Source organism: Oncorhynchus gorbuscha, linkage group LG01 (genome assembly GCF_021184085.1).
Source record: "Oncorhynchus gorbuscha isolate QuinsamMale2020 ecotype Even-year linkage group LG01, OgorEven_v1.0, whole genome shotgun sequence".
NCBI classification, from domain to species: Eukaryota; Metazoa; Chordata; class Actinopteri; order Salmoniformes; family Salmonidae; genus Oncorhynchus; species Oncorhynchus gorbuscha.
The window spans coordinates 118127245-118137838 of record NC_060173.1 but is presented as its reverse complement, the minus strand read 5'-3'; the positions used below and the strand labels follow the sequence as shown (position 1 = coordinate 118137838).

Below are 10594 nucleotides of genomic sequence, written 5' to 3'. Positions count from 1 at the left end.
TGGCCCTCTGGCTAAAAACAGAAAGACTTGTTCCTGCCAGTCCCTAATGCCAGCAGGCCCTCTGGCTAGGCTAAAAACAGAAAGACTTGTTCCTGCCAGTCCCTAATGCCAGCCGGCCCTCTGGCCCTCTGGCTAAAAACAGAAAGGCTTGTTCCTGCCAGTCCTTAATGCCAGCCGGCCCTCTGGCTAAAAACAGAAAGACTTGTTCCTGCCAGTCCTTAATGCCAGCCGGCCCTCTGGCCCTCTGGCTAAAAACAGAAAGACTTGTTCCTGCCAGTCCCTAATGCCAGCCGGCCCTCGGGCTAAAAACAGAAAGACTTGTTCCTGCCAGTCCCTAATGCCAGCCGGCCCTCTGGCTAGGCTAAAAACAGAAAGACTTGTTCCTGCCAGTCCCTAATGCCAGCCGGCCCTCTGGCTAGGCTAAAAACAGAAAGACTTGTTCCTGCCAGTCCTTAATGCCAGCTGGCCCTCTGGCTAAAAACAGAAAGACTTGTTCCTCCCAGTCCTTAATGCCAGCTGGCCCTCTGGCTAAAAACAGAAAGACTTGTTCCTGCCAGTCCCCAATGCCAGCCAGCCCTCTGGCCCTCTGGCTAAAAACAGAAAGGCGTGTTCCTGCCAGTCCTTAATGCCAGCCGGCCCTCTGGCTAAAAACAGAAAGACTTGTTCCTGCCAGTCCCTAATGCCAGCCGGCCCTCTGGCTAAAAACAGAAAGACTTGTTCCTGCCAGTCCCTAATGCCAGCCGGCCCTCTGGCTAGGCTAAAAACAGAAAGACTTGTTCCTGCCAGTCCCTAATGCCAGCCGGCCCTCTGGCTAAGCTAAAAACAGAAAGACTTGTTCCTGCCAGTCCCTAATGCCAGCAGGCCCTCTGGCTAGGCTAAAAACAGAAAGACTTGTTCCTGCCAGTCCCTAATGCCAGCCGGCCCTCTGGCTAGGCTAAAAACAGAAAGACTTGTTCCTGACAGTCCCTAATGCCAGCAGGCCCTCTGGCTAGGCTAAAAACAGAAAGACTAGTTCCTGCCAGTCCCTAATGCCTGCCGGCCCTCTGGCTAGGCTAAAAACAGAAAGACTTGTTCCTGCCAGTCCCTAATGCCAGCCGGCCCTCTGGCTAAAAACAGAAAGACTTGTTCCTGCCAGTCCTTAATGCCAGCTGGCCCTCTGGCTAAAAACAGAAAGACTTGTTCCTGCCAGTCCCTAATGCCAGCAGGCCCTCTGGCTAGGCTAAAAACAGAAAGACTTGTTCCTGCCAGTCCCTAATGCCAGCCGGCCCTCTGGCTAAAAACAGAAAGACTTGTTCCTGCCAGTCCCTAATGCCAGCCGGCCCTCTGGCTAGGCTAAAAACAGAAAGACTTGTTCCTGCCAGTCCCTAATGCCAGCCGGCCCTCTGGCTAGGCTAAAAACAGAAAGACTTGTTCCTGCCAGTCCCTAATGCCAGCCGGCCATCTGGCTAAAAACAGAAAGACTTGTTCCTGCCAGTCCCTAATGCCAGCCGGCCCTCTGGCTAGGCTAAAAACAGAAAGACTTGTTCCTGCCAGTCCCTAATTCCAGCCGGCCCTCTGGCTAGGCTAAAAACAGAAAGACTTGTTCCTGCCAGTCCCTAATGCCAGCAGGCCCTCTGGCTAGGCTAAAAACAGAAAGACTTGTTCCTGCCAGTCCCTAATGCCAGCAGGCCCTCTGGCTAGGCTAAAAACAGAAAGACTTGTTCCTGCCAGTCCCTAATGCCAGCCGGCCCTCTGGCTAAAAACAGAAAGACTTGTTCCTGCCAGTCCCCAATGCCAGCAGGCCCTCTGGCTGGGCTAAAAACAAAAATACTTGTTCCTGCCAGTCCCTAATGCCAGCAGGCCCTCTGGCTAAAAACAGAAAGACTTGTTCCTGCCAGTCCCTAATGCCAGCCGGCCCTCTGGCTAGGCTAAAAACAGAAAGACTTGTTCCTGCCAGTCCCCAATGCCAGCAGGCCCTCTGGCTAGGCTAAAAACAAAAAGACTTGTTCCTGCCAGTCCCTAATGCCAGCCGGCCCTCTGGCTAAAAACAGAAAGACTTGTTCCTGCCAGTCCTTAATGCCCTCTGGCCCTCTGGCTAAAAACAGAAAGACTTGTTCCTGTCAGTCCTTAATGCCCTCTGGCCCTCTGGCTAAAAACAGAAAGGGTTAAGAAGCTTTGTGTGCCAGTTTAGGACTGCCTATGAAGAGTGCTCTTCTCCCTGAGAGAGGAGGAGAGGAGAGGGGTAGGAGAGAGGGGGAGGGGAAACGAGGGGGAGGCGGGGAGAGAGGGGGAGGGGAAACCAGGGGGGAGGAGAGGAGAGAGGGAAAGAGGGGGAGATAGCTCTGTTCATACACTCTGCTGCTGGCTCCGAGATTAACTGGGATAGAGAGGGATTACAGTCTGCCTTCCCCAGGAACGCTTTGTTGTAAAATCACAGACATGTTATCACCGGGACTGTGTACTTTGTTCTGAAACATGACCTAAAATATAAGGTGATCGTCACTGAAGACACCTGTTTCACGAGGTCAAGGGTGAAGGATTAAGGAAGTGTCTGAGAAGGTAAGATTTCATTTTTTACTTTTGTAAACATTGATTGTTAAGTTTGTTGTCAGTGATGGCTTGCCTGTATTAGAGAGAGTCAACTATTTGGATAAACGTAGCTATCACAATCAGTCATACCACTGATCACATATATACAATCCACTCTAATCGTTTTGTTCTACTCTAGTCTTCCTCGAGTCATATTAAATTGTAGTTTTTCTTTGTACTCAAAATAATAGCTATTCATTTTAAGAAACCACAGTACAATCTACCATCTGACCTCGTCCAAGGACTTTAATCACAGTACAATAAATCCCTCATAATATAAGAGAAAACTATCTGAGGTTTGTTTTAGCATTTAATCCCTGACTTCATCCATATGTTTACTTTTAGAACAGATCACCAATGTCAATGGAAGTTAACCCTAACCCTGGATGCTCCTAACTCTAACCCTGGATGCTCCTAACTCTAACCCTGGATGCTCCTAACTCTAACCCTGGATGCTCCTAACTCTAACCCTGGATGCTCCTAACCCTGGATGCTCCTAACCCTGGATGCTCCTAACTCTAACCCTGGATGCTCCTAACTCTAACCCTGGATGCTCCTAACTCTAACCCTGGATGCTCCTAACCCTGGATGCTCCTAACCCTAACCCTGGATGCTCCTAACCCTGGATGCTCCTAACTCTAACCCTGGATGCTCCTAACTCTAACCCTGGATGCTCCTAACTCTAACCCTGGATGCTCCTAACTCTAACCCTGGATGCTCCTAACTCTAACCCTGGATGCTCCTAACCCTGGATGCTCCTAACTCTAACCCTGGATGCTCCTAACTCTAACCCTGGATGCTCCTAACTCTAACCCTGGATGCTCCTAACCCTGGATGCTCCTAACTCTAACCCTGGATGCTCCTAACTCTAACCCTGGATGCTCCTAACTCTAACCCTGGATGCTCCTAACTCTAACCCTGGATGCTCCTAACCCTGGATGCTCCTAACTCTAACCCTGGATGCTCCTAACTCTAACCCTGGATGCTCCTAACTCTAACCCTGGATGCTCCTAACTCTAACCCTGGATGCTCCTAACCCTGGATGCTCCTAACTCTAACCCTGGATGCTCCTAACTCTAACCCTGGATGCTCCTAACTCTAACCCTGGATGCTCCTAACTCTAACCCTGGATGCTCTTAACTCTAACCCTGGATGCTCCTAACCCTGGATGCTCCTAACTCTAACCCTGGATGCTCCTAACTCTAACCCTGGATGCTCCTAACCCTGGATGCTCCTAACTCTAACCCTGGATGCTCCTAACCCTGGATGCTCCTAACTCTAACCCTGGATGTTCCTAACCCTGGATGCTCCTAACTCTAACCCTGGATGCTCCTAACTCTAACCCTGGATGCTCCTAACTCTAACCCTGGATGCTCCTAACTCTAACCCTGGATGCTCCTAACCCTGGATGCTCCTAACTCTAACGCTGGATGCTCCTAACTCTAACCCTGGATGCTCCTAACTCTAACGCTGGATGCTCCTAACTCTAACCCTGGATGCTCCTAACCCTGGATGCTCCTAACTCTAACCCTGGATGCTCCTAACCCTAACCCTGGATGCTCCTAACCCTGGATGCTCCTAACTCTAACCCTGGATGCTCCTAACTCTAACCCTGGATGCTCCTAACTCTAACCCTGGATGCTCCTAACTCTAACGCTGGATGCTCCTAACTCTAACGCTGGATGCTCCTAACTCTAACCCTGGATGCTCCTAACTCTAACCCTGGATGCTCCTAACTCTAACGCTGGATGCTCCTAACCCTGGATGCTCCTAACTCTAACCCTGGATGCTCCTAACTCTAACCCTGGATGTTCCTAACCCTGGATGCTCCTAACCCTGGATGCTCCTAACTCTAACCCTGGATGCTCCTAACCCTGGATGCTCCTAACTCTAACCCTGGATGCTCCTAACTCTAACCCTGGATGCTCCTAACTCTAACGCTGGATGCTCCTAACCCTGGATGCTCCTAACTCTAACCCTGGATGCTCCTAACTCTAACCCTGGATGTTCCTAACCCTGGATGCTCCTAACCCTGGATGCTCCTAACTCTAACCCTGGATGCTCCTATCCCTGGATGCTCCTAACTCTAACCCTGGATGCTCCTAACTCTAACCCTGGATGCTCCTAACTCTAACCCTGGATGCTCCTAAACCTAACCCTGGATGCCCCTAACCCTGGATGCTCCTAACTCTAACCCTGGATGCTCCTAACCCTAACCCTGGATGCTCCTAACCCTGGATGCTCCTAACTCTAACCCTGGATGCTCCTAACTCTAACCCTGGATGCTCCTAACCCTGGATGCTCCTAACCCTGGATGCTCCTAACTCTAACCCTGGATGCTCCTAACCCTGGATGCTCCTAACCCTGGATGCTCCTAACTCTAACCCTGGATGCTCCTAACCCTGGATGCTCCTAACCCTAACCCTGGATGCTCCTAACCCTGGATGCTCCTAACTCTAACCCTGGATGCTCCTAACTCTAACCCTGGATGCTCCTAACTCTAACCCTGGATGCTTCTAACTCTAACGCTGGATGCTCCTAACTCTAACCCTGGATGCTTCTAACTCTAACCCTGGATGCTCCTAACCCTGGATGCTCCTAACTCTGGATGCTCCTAACTCTAACCCTGGATGCTCCTAACTCTGGATGCTCCTAACTCTAACCCTGGATGCTCCTAACCCTAACCCTGGATGCTCCTAACTCTAACCCTGGATGCTCCTAACCCTGGATGCTCCTAACCCTAACCCTGGATGCTCCTAACCCTGGATGCTCCTAGCTCTAACCCTGGATGCTCCTAACTCTAACCCTGGATGCTCCTAACCCTAACCCTGGATGCTCCTAACCCTGGATGCTCCTAACTCTAACCCTGGATGGTCCTAACTCTAACCCTGGATGCTCCTAATTCTAACCCTGGATGCTCCTAACCCTAACCCTGGATGCTCCTAACCCTGGATGCTCCTAACTCTAACCCTGGATGCTCCTAACTCTAACCCTGGATGCTCCTAACTCTAACCCTGGATGCTCCTAACCCTAACCCTGGATGCTCCTAACCCTGGATGCTCCTAACTCTAACCCTGGATGCTCCTAACCCTGGATGCTCCTAACTCTAACCCTGGATGCTCCTAACCCTAACCCTGGGTTTATTTTTAAATCTTCCGTGGCTTTGTGGGGGGGGGGAGTTTAGTTCAACCCGGATGTGTGGTGATCAGTGAGGGTGAAGATAAGAGGTTCCAGGAACAACATTCTGAGTATTGGTAAACGTTAGCTACATCCTCTATTGTAACACAGTTGACTCGATCAACGTGTTTGCACAGCGTATTGTTTCGTGCACTAATCTATCTAGTGGAGTCGTCTTCATACATGTTTTTACGGTCACTTTTTAAGCTGCACTATACATTAATCTGCCGGATACAGTGTGTGGTTTATTAACCGCTGTGTCTAGTGACCCAGCCAGGTGTCTCTCTAGTGCCCCAGCCAGGTGTCTGTCTAGTGACCCAGCCAGGTGTCTCTCTAGTGCCCCAGCCAGGTGTCTGTCTAGTGACCCAGCCAGGTGTCTCTCTAGTGCCCCAGCCAGGTGTCTGTCTAGTGACCCAGCCAGGTGTCTCTCTAGTGACCCAGCCAGGTGTGTCTCTAGTGACCCAGCCAGGTGTGTCTCTAGTGACCCAGCCAGGTGTCTGTCTAGTGACCCAGCCAGGTGTGTCTCTAGTGACCCAGCCAGGTGTCTCTCTAGTGACCCAGCCATGTGTCTGTTTAGTGACCCAGCCAGGTGTCTGTCTAGTGACCCAGCCAGGTGTCTGTCTAGTGACCCAGCCAGGTGTCTCTCTAGTGACCCAGCCAGGTGTCTGTCTAGTGACCCAGCCAGGTGTCTCTCTAGTGACCCAGCCAGGTGTGTCTCTAGTGACCCAGCCAGGTGTCTGTCTAGTGACCCAGACAGGTGTCTGTCTAGTGACCCAGCCAGGTGTCTCTCTAGTGACCCAGCCAGGTGTCTCTCTAGTGACCCAGCCAGGTGTGTGTCTAGTGACCCAGCCAGGTGTCTGTCTAGTGACCCAGCCAGGTGTCTGTCTAGTGACCCAGCCAGGTGTCTCTCTAGTGACCCAGCCAGGTGTCTGTCTAGTGACCCAGCCAGGTGTCTCTCTAGTGACCCAGCCAGGTGTGTCTCTAGTGACCCAGCCAGGTGTCTGTCTAGTGACCCAGACAGGTGTGTCTCTAGTGACCCAGCCAGGTGTCTCTCTAGTGACCCAGCCAGGTGTCTCTCTAGTGACCCAGCCAGGTGTCTCTAGTGACCCAGCCAGGTCTAGTGACCCAGCCAGGTGTCTCTCTAGTGACCCAGCCAGGTGTCTGTCTAGTGACCCAGCCAGGTGTCTCTCTAGTGACCCAGCCAGGTGTCTCTCTAGTGCCCCAGCCAAGTGTCTCTCTAGTGCCCCAGCCAGCTGTCTCTCTAGAGCCCCAGCCAGGTGTCTGTCTAGTGACCCAGCCAGGTGTGTCTCTAGTGACCCAGCCAGGTGTGTCTCTAGTGACCCAGCCAGGTGTGTCTCTAGTGACCCAGCCAGGTGTGTCTCTAGTGACCCAGCCAGTTGTCTGTCTAGTGACCCAGCCAGGTGTCTGTCTAGTGACCCAGCCAGGTGTCTGTCTAGTGACCCAGCCAGGTGTGTCTCTAGTGACCCAGCCAGGTGTCTGTCTAGTGACCCAGCCAGGTGTCTGTCTAGTGACCCAGCCAGGTGTGTCTCTAGTGACCCAGCCAGGTGTGTCTCTAGTGACCCAGCCAGGTGTGTCTCTAGTGACCCAGCCAGGTGTGTCTCTAGTGACCCAGCCAGGTGTGTCTCTAGTGATCCAGCCAGGTGTGTCTCTAGTGACCCAGCCAGGTGTCTCTCTAGTGCCCCAGCCAGGTGTCTGTCTAGTGACCCAGCCAGGTGTCTGTCTAGTGACCCAGCCAGGTGTCTGTCTAGTGACCCAGCCAGGTGTCTGTCTAGTGACCCAGCCAGGTGTCTGTCTAGTGACCCAGCCAGGTGTGTCTCTAGTGACCCAGCCAGGTGTGTCTCTAGTGCCCCAGCCAGGTGTGTCTCTAGTGACCCAGCCAGGTGTCTCTCTAGTGACCCAGCCAGGTGTCTCTAGTGACCCAGCCAGGTGTCTGTCTAGTGACCCAGCCAGGTGTGTCTCTAGTGACGCAGCCAGGTGTGTCTCTAGTGACCCAGCCAGGTGTCTGTCTAGTGACCCAGCCAGGTGTCTGTCTAGTGACCCAGCCAGGTGTGTCTGTCTAGTGACCCAGCCAGGTGTGTCTGTCTAGTGACCCAGCCAGGTGTGTCTCTAGTGACCCAGCCAGGTGTCTCTCTAGTGACCCAGCCAGGTGTCTCTCTAGTGACCCAGCCAGGTGTCTGTCTAGTGACCCAGCCAGGTGTGTCTCTAGTGACCCAGCCAGGTGTGTCTCTAGTGACCCAGCCAGGTGTCTCTCTAGTGACCCAGCCAGGTGTGTCTCTAGTGACCCAGCCAGGTGTGTCTCTAGTGACCCAGCCAGGTGTGTCTCTAGTGACCCAGCCAGGTGTCTCTCTAGTGACCCAGCCAGGTGTGTCTCTAGTGACCCAGCCAGGTGTCTGTCTAGTGACCCAGCCAGGTGTGTCTCTCTAGTGACCCAGCCAGGTGTCTGTCTAGTGACCCAGCCAGGTGTCTCTCTAGTGCCCCAGCCAGGTGTCTGTCTAGTGACCCAGCCAGGTGTCTCTCCCAGCCAGGTGTCTGTCTAGTGACCCAGCCAGGTGTCTGTCTAGTGACCCAGCCAGGTGTCTGTCTAGTGACCCAGCCAGGTGTCTGTCTAGTGACCCAGCCAGGTGTGTCTCTAGTGACCCAGCCAGGTGTCTGTGACTGTCTCTCTAGTGACCCAGCCAGGTGTCTCTCTAGTGACCCAGCCAGGTGTCTGTCTAGTGACCCAGCCAGGTGTCTCTCTAGTGACCCAGCCAGGTGTGTCTCTAGTGACCCAGCCAGGTGTCTGTCTAGTGACCCAGCCAGGTGTCTCTCTAGTGACCCAGCCAGGTGTGTCTCTAGTGACCCAGCCAGGTGTGTCTGTCTAGTGACCCAGCCAGGTGTGTCTCTAGTGACCCAGCCAGGTGTGTCTCTAGTGATCCAGCCAGGTGTGTCTCTAGTGACCCAGCCAGGTGTCTCTCTAGTGCCCCAGCCAGGTGTCTGTCTAGTGACCCAGCCAGGTGTCTGTCTAGTGACCCAGCCAGGTGTCTGTCTAGTGACCAGCCAGGTGTCCAGCCAGTGTCTGTCTAGTGACCCAGCCAGGTGTCTGTCTAGTGACCCAGCCAGGTGTCTCTCTAGTGACCCAGCCAGGTGTCTCTCTAGTGACCCAGCCAGGTGTCTCTCTAGTGACCCAGCCAGGTGTCTCTCTAGTGACCCAGCCAGGTGTCTGTCTAGTGACCCAGCCAGGTGTGTCTCTAGTGACCCAGCCAGGTGTGTCTCTAGTGACCCAGCCAGGTGTCTGTCTAGTGACCCAGCCAGGTGTGTCTCTAGTGACCCAGCCAGGTGTCTGTCTAGTGACCCAGCCAGGTGTGTCTCTAGTGACCCAGCCAGGTGTGTCTCTAGTGACCCAGCCAGGTGTGTCTCTAGTGACCCAGCCAGGTGTGTCTCTAGTGACCCAGCCAGGTGTCTGTCTAGTGACCCAGCCAGGTGTGTCTCTAGTGACCCAGCCAGGTGTCTCTCTAGTGACCCAGCCATGTGTCTGTTTAGTGACCCAGCCAGGTGTCTGTCTAGTGACCCAGCCAGGTGTCTGTCTAGTGACCCAGCCAGGTGTGTCTCTAGTGACCCAGCCAGGTGTCTCTCTAGTGACCCAGCCAGGTGTGTCTCTAGTGACCCAGCCAGGTGTCTGTCTAGTGACCCAGCCAGGTGTGTCTCTCTAGTGACCCAGCCAGGTGTCTGTCTAGTGACCCAGCCAGGTGTCTCTCTAGTGACCCAGCCAGCCAGGTGTCTGTCTAGTGACCCAGCCAGGTGTCTCTCTAGTGACCCAGCCAGGTGTCTGTCTAGTGACCCAGCCAGGTGTCTCTCTAGTGACCCAGCCAGGTGTCTGTCTAGTGACCCAGCCAGGTGTCTGTCTAGTGACCCAGCCAGGTGTCTGTCTAGTGACCCAGCCAGGTGTCTGTCTAGTGACCCAGCCAGGTGTGTCTCTAGTGCCCCAGCCAGGTGTCTAGTGACCCAGCCAGGTGTCTCTCTAGTGACCCAGCCAGGTGTCTGTCTAGTGACCCAGCCAGGTGTCTCTCTAGTGACCCAGCCAGTTGTCTGTCTAGTGACCCAGCCAGGTGTCTCTCTAGTGACCCAGCCAGGTGTGTCTCTAGTGACCCAGCCAGGTGTGTCTCTAGTGACCCAGCCAGGTGTCTGTCTAGTGACCCAGCCAGGTGTGTCTCTAGTGACCCAGCCAGGTGTGTCTCCCAGCCAGGTGTCTGTCTAGTGACCCAGCCAGGTGTCTGTCTAGTGACCCAGCCAGGTGCTCTAGTGACCCAGCCAGGTGTCTCTAGTGACCCAGCCAGGTGTGTCTCTAGTGACCCAGCCAGCCAGTGTGTGTCTCTAGTGACCCAGCCAGGTGTTTGTCTAGTGACCCAGCCAGGTGTCTGTCTAGTGACCCAGCCAGGTGTGTCTCTAGTGACCCAGCCAGGTGTGTCTCTAGTGACCCAGCCAGGTGTGTCTCTAGTGACCCAGCCAGGTGTGTCTCTAGTGACCCAGCCAGGTGTCTGTCTAGTGACCCAGCCAGGTGTGTCTCTAGTGACCCAGCCAGGTGTGTCTCTAGTGACCCAGCCAGGTGTCTGTCTAGTGACCCAGCCAGGTGTGTCTCTAGTGACCCAGCCAGGTGTGTCTCTAGTGACCCAGCCAGGTGTGTCTCTAGTGACCCAGCCAGGTGTCTCTCTAGTGACCCAGCCAGGTGTGTCTCTAGTGACCCAGCCAGGTGTCTGTCTAGTGACCCAGCCAGGTGTGTCTCTCTAGTGACCCAGCCAGGTGTCTGTCTAGTGACCCAGCCAGGTGTCTCTCTAGTGCCCCAGCCAGGTGT

General features: G+C 53.9%; 1 protein-coding gene across 5 annotated transcripts in view; it reads left to right on the top strand.

Annotated features, from left to right (window-relative positions):
* The first annotated feature begins 2350 nt into the window (after window positions 1-2350).
* Window positions 2351-10594, top strand: part of mpp4a (MAGUK p55 scaffold protein 4a) — an 89433-nt gene continuing 81189 nt past the window's right edge. For 4 of the 5 annotated variants that reach the window (XM_046346651.1, XM_046346560.1, XM_046346482.1 and 1 more), the window contains exon 1: window positions 2351-2538. The gene's annotated coding sequence lies outside the window, so the exon portion shown is untranslated. Of the gene's footprint in view, window positions 2539-5616; window positions 5823-10594 lie in introns of those variants that run through there. The other variant, XM_046346384.1, reaches the window with a different exon arrangement.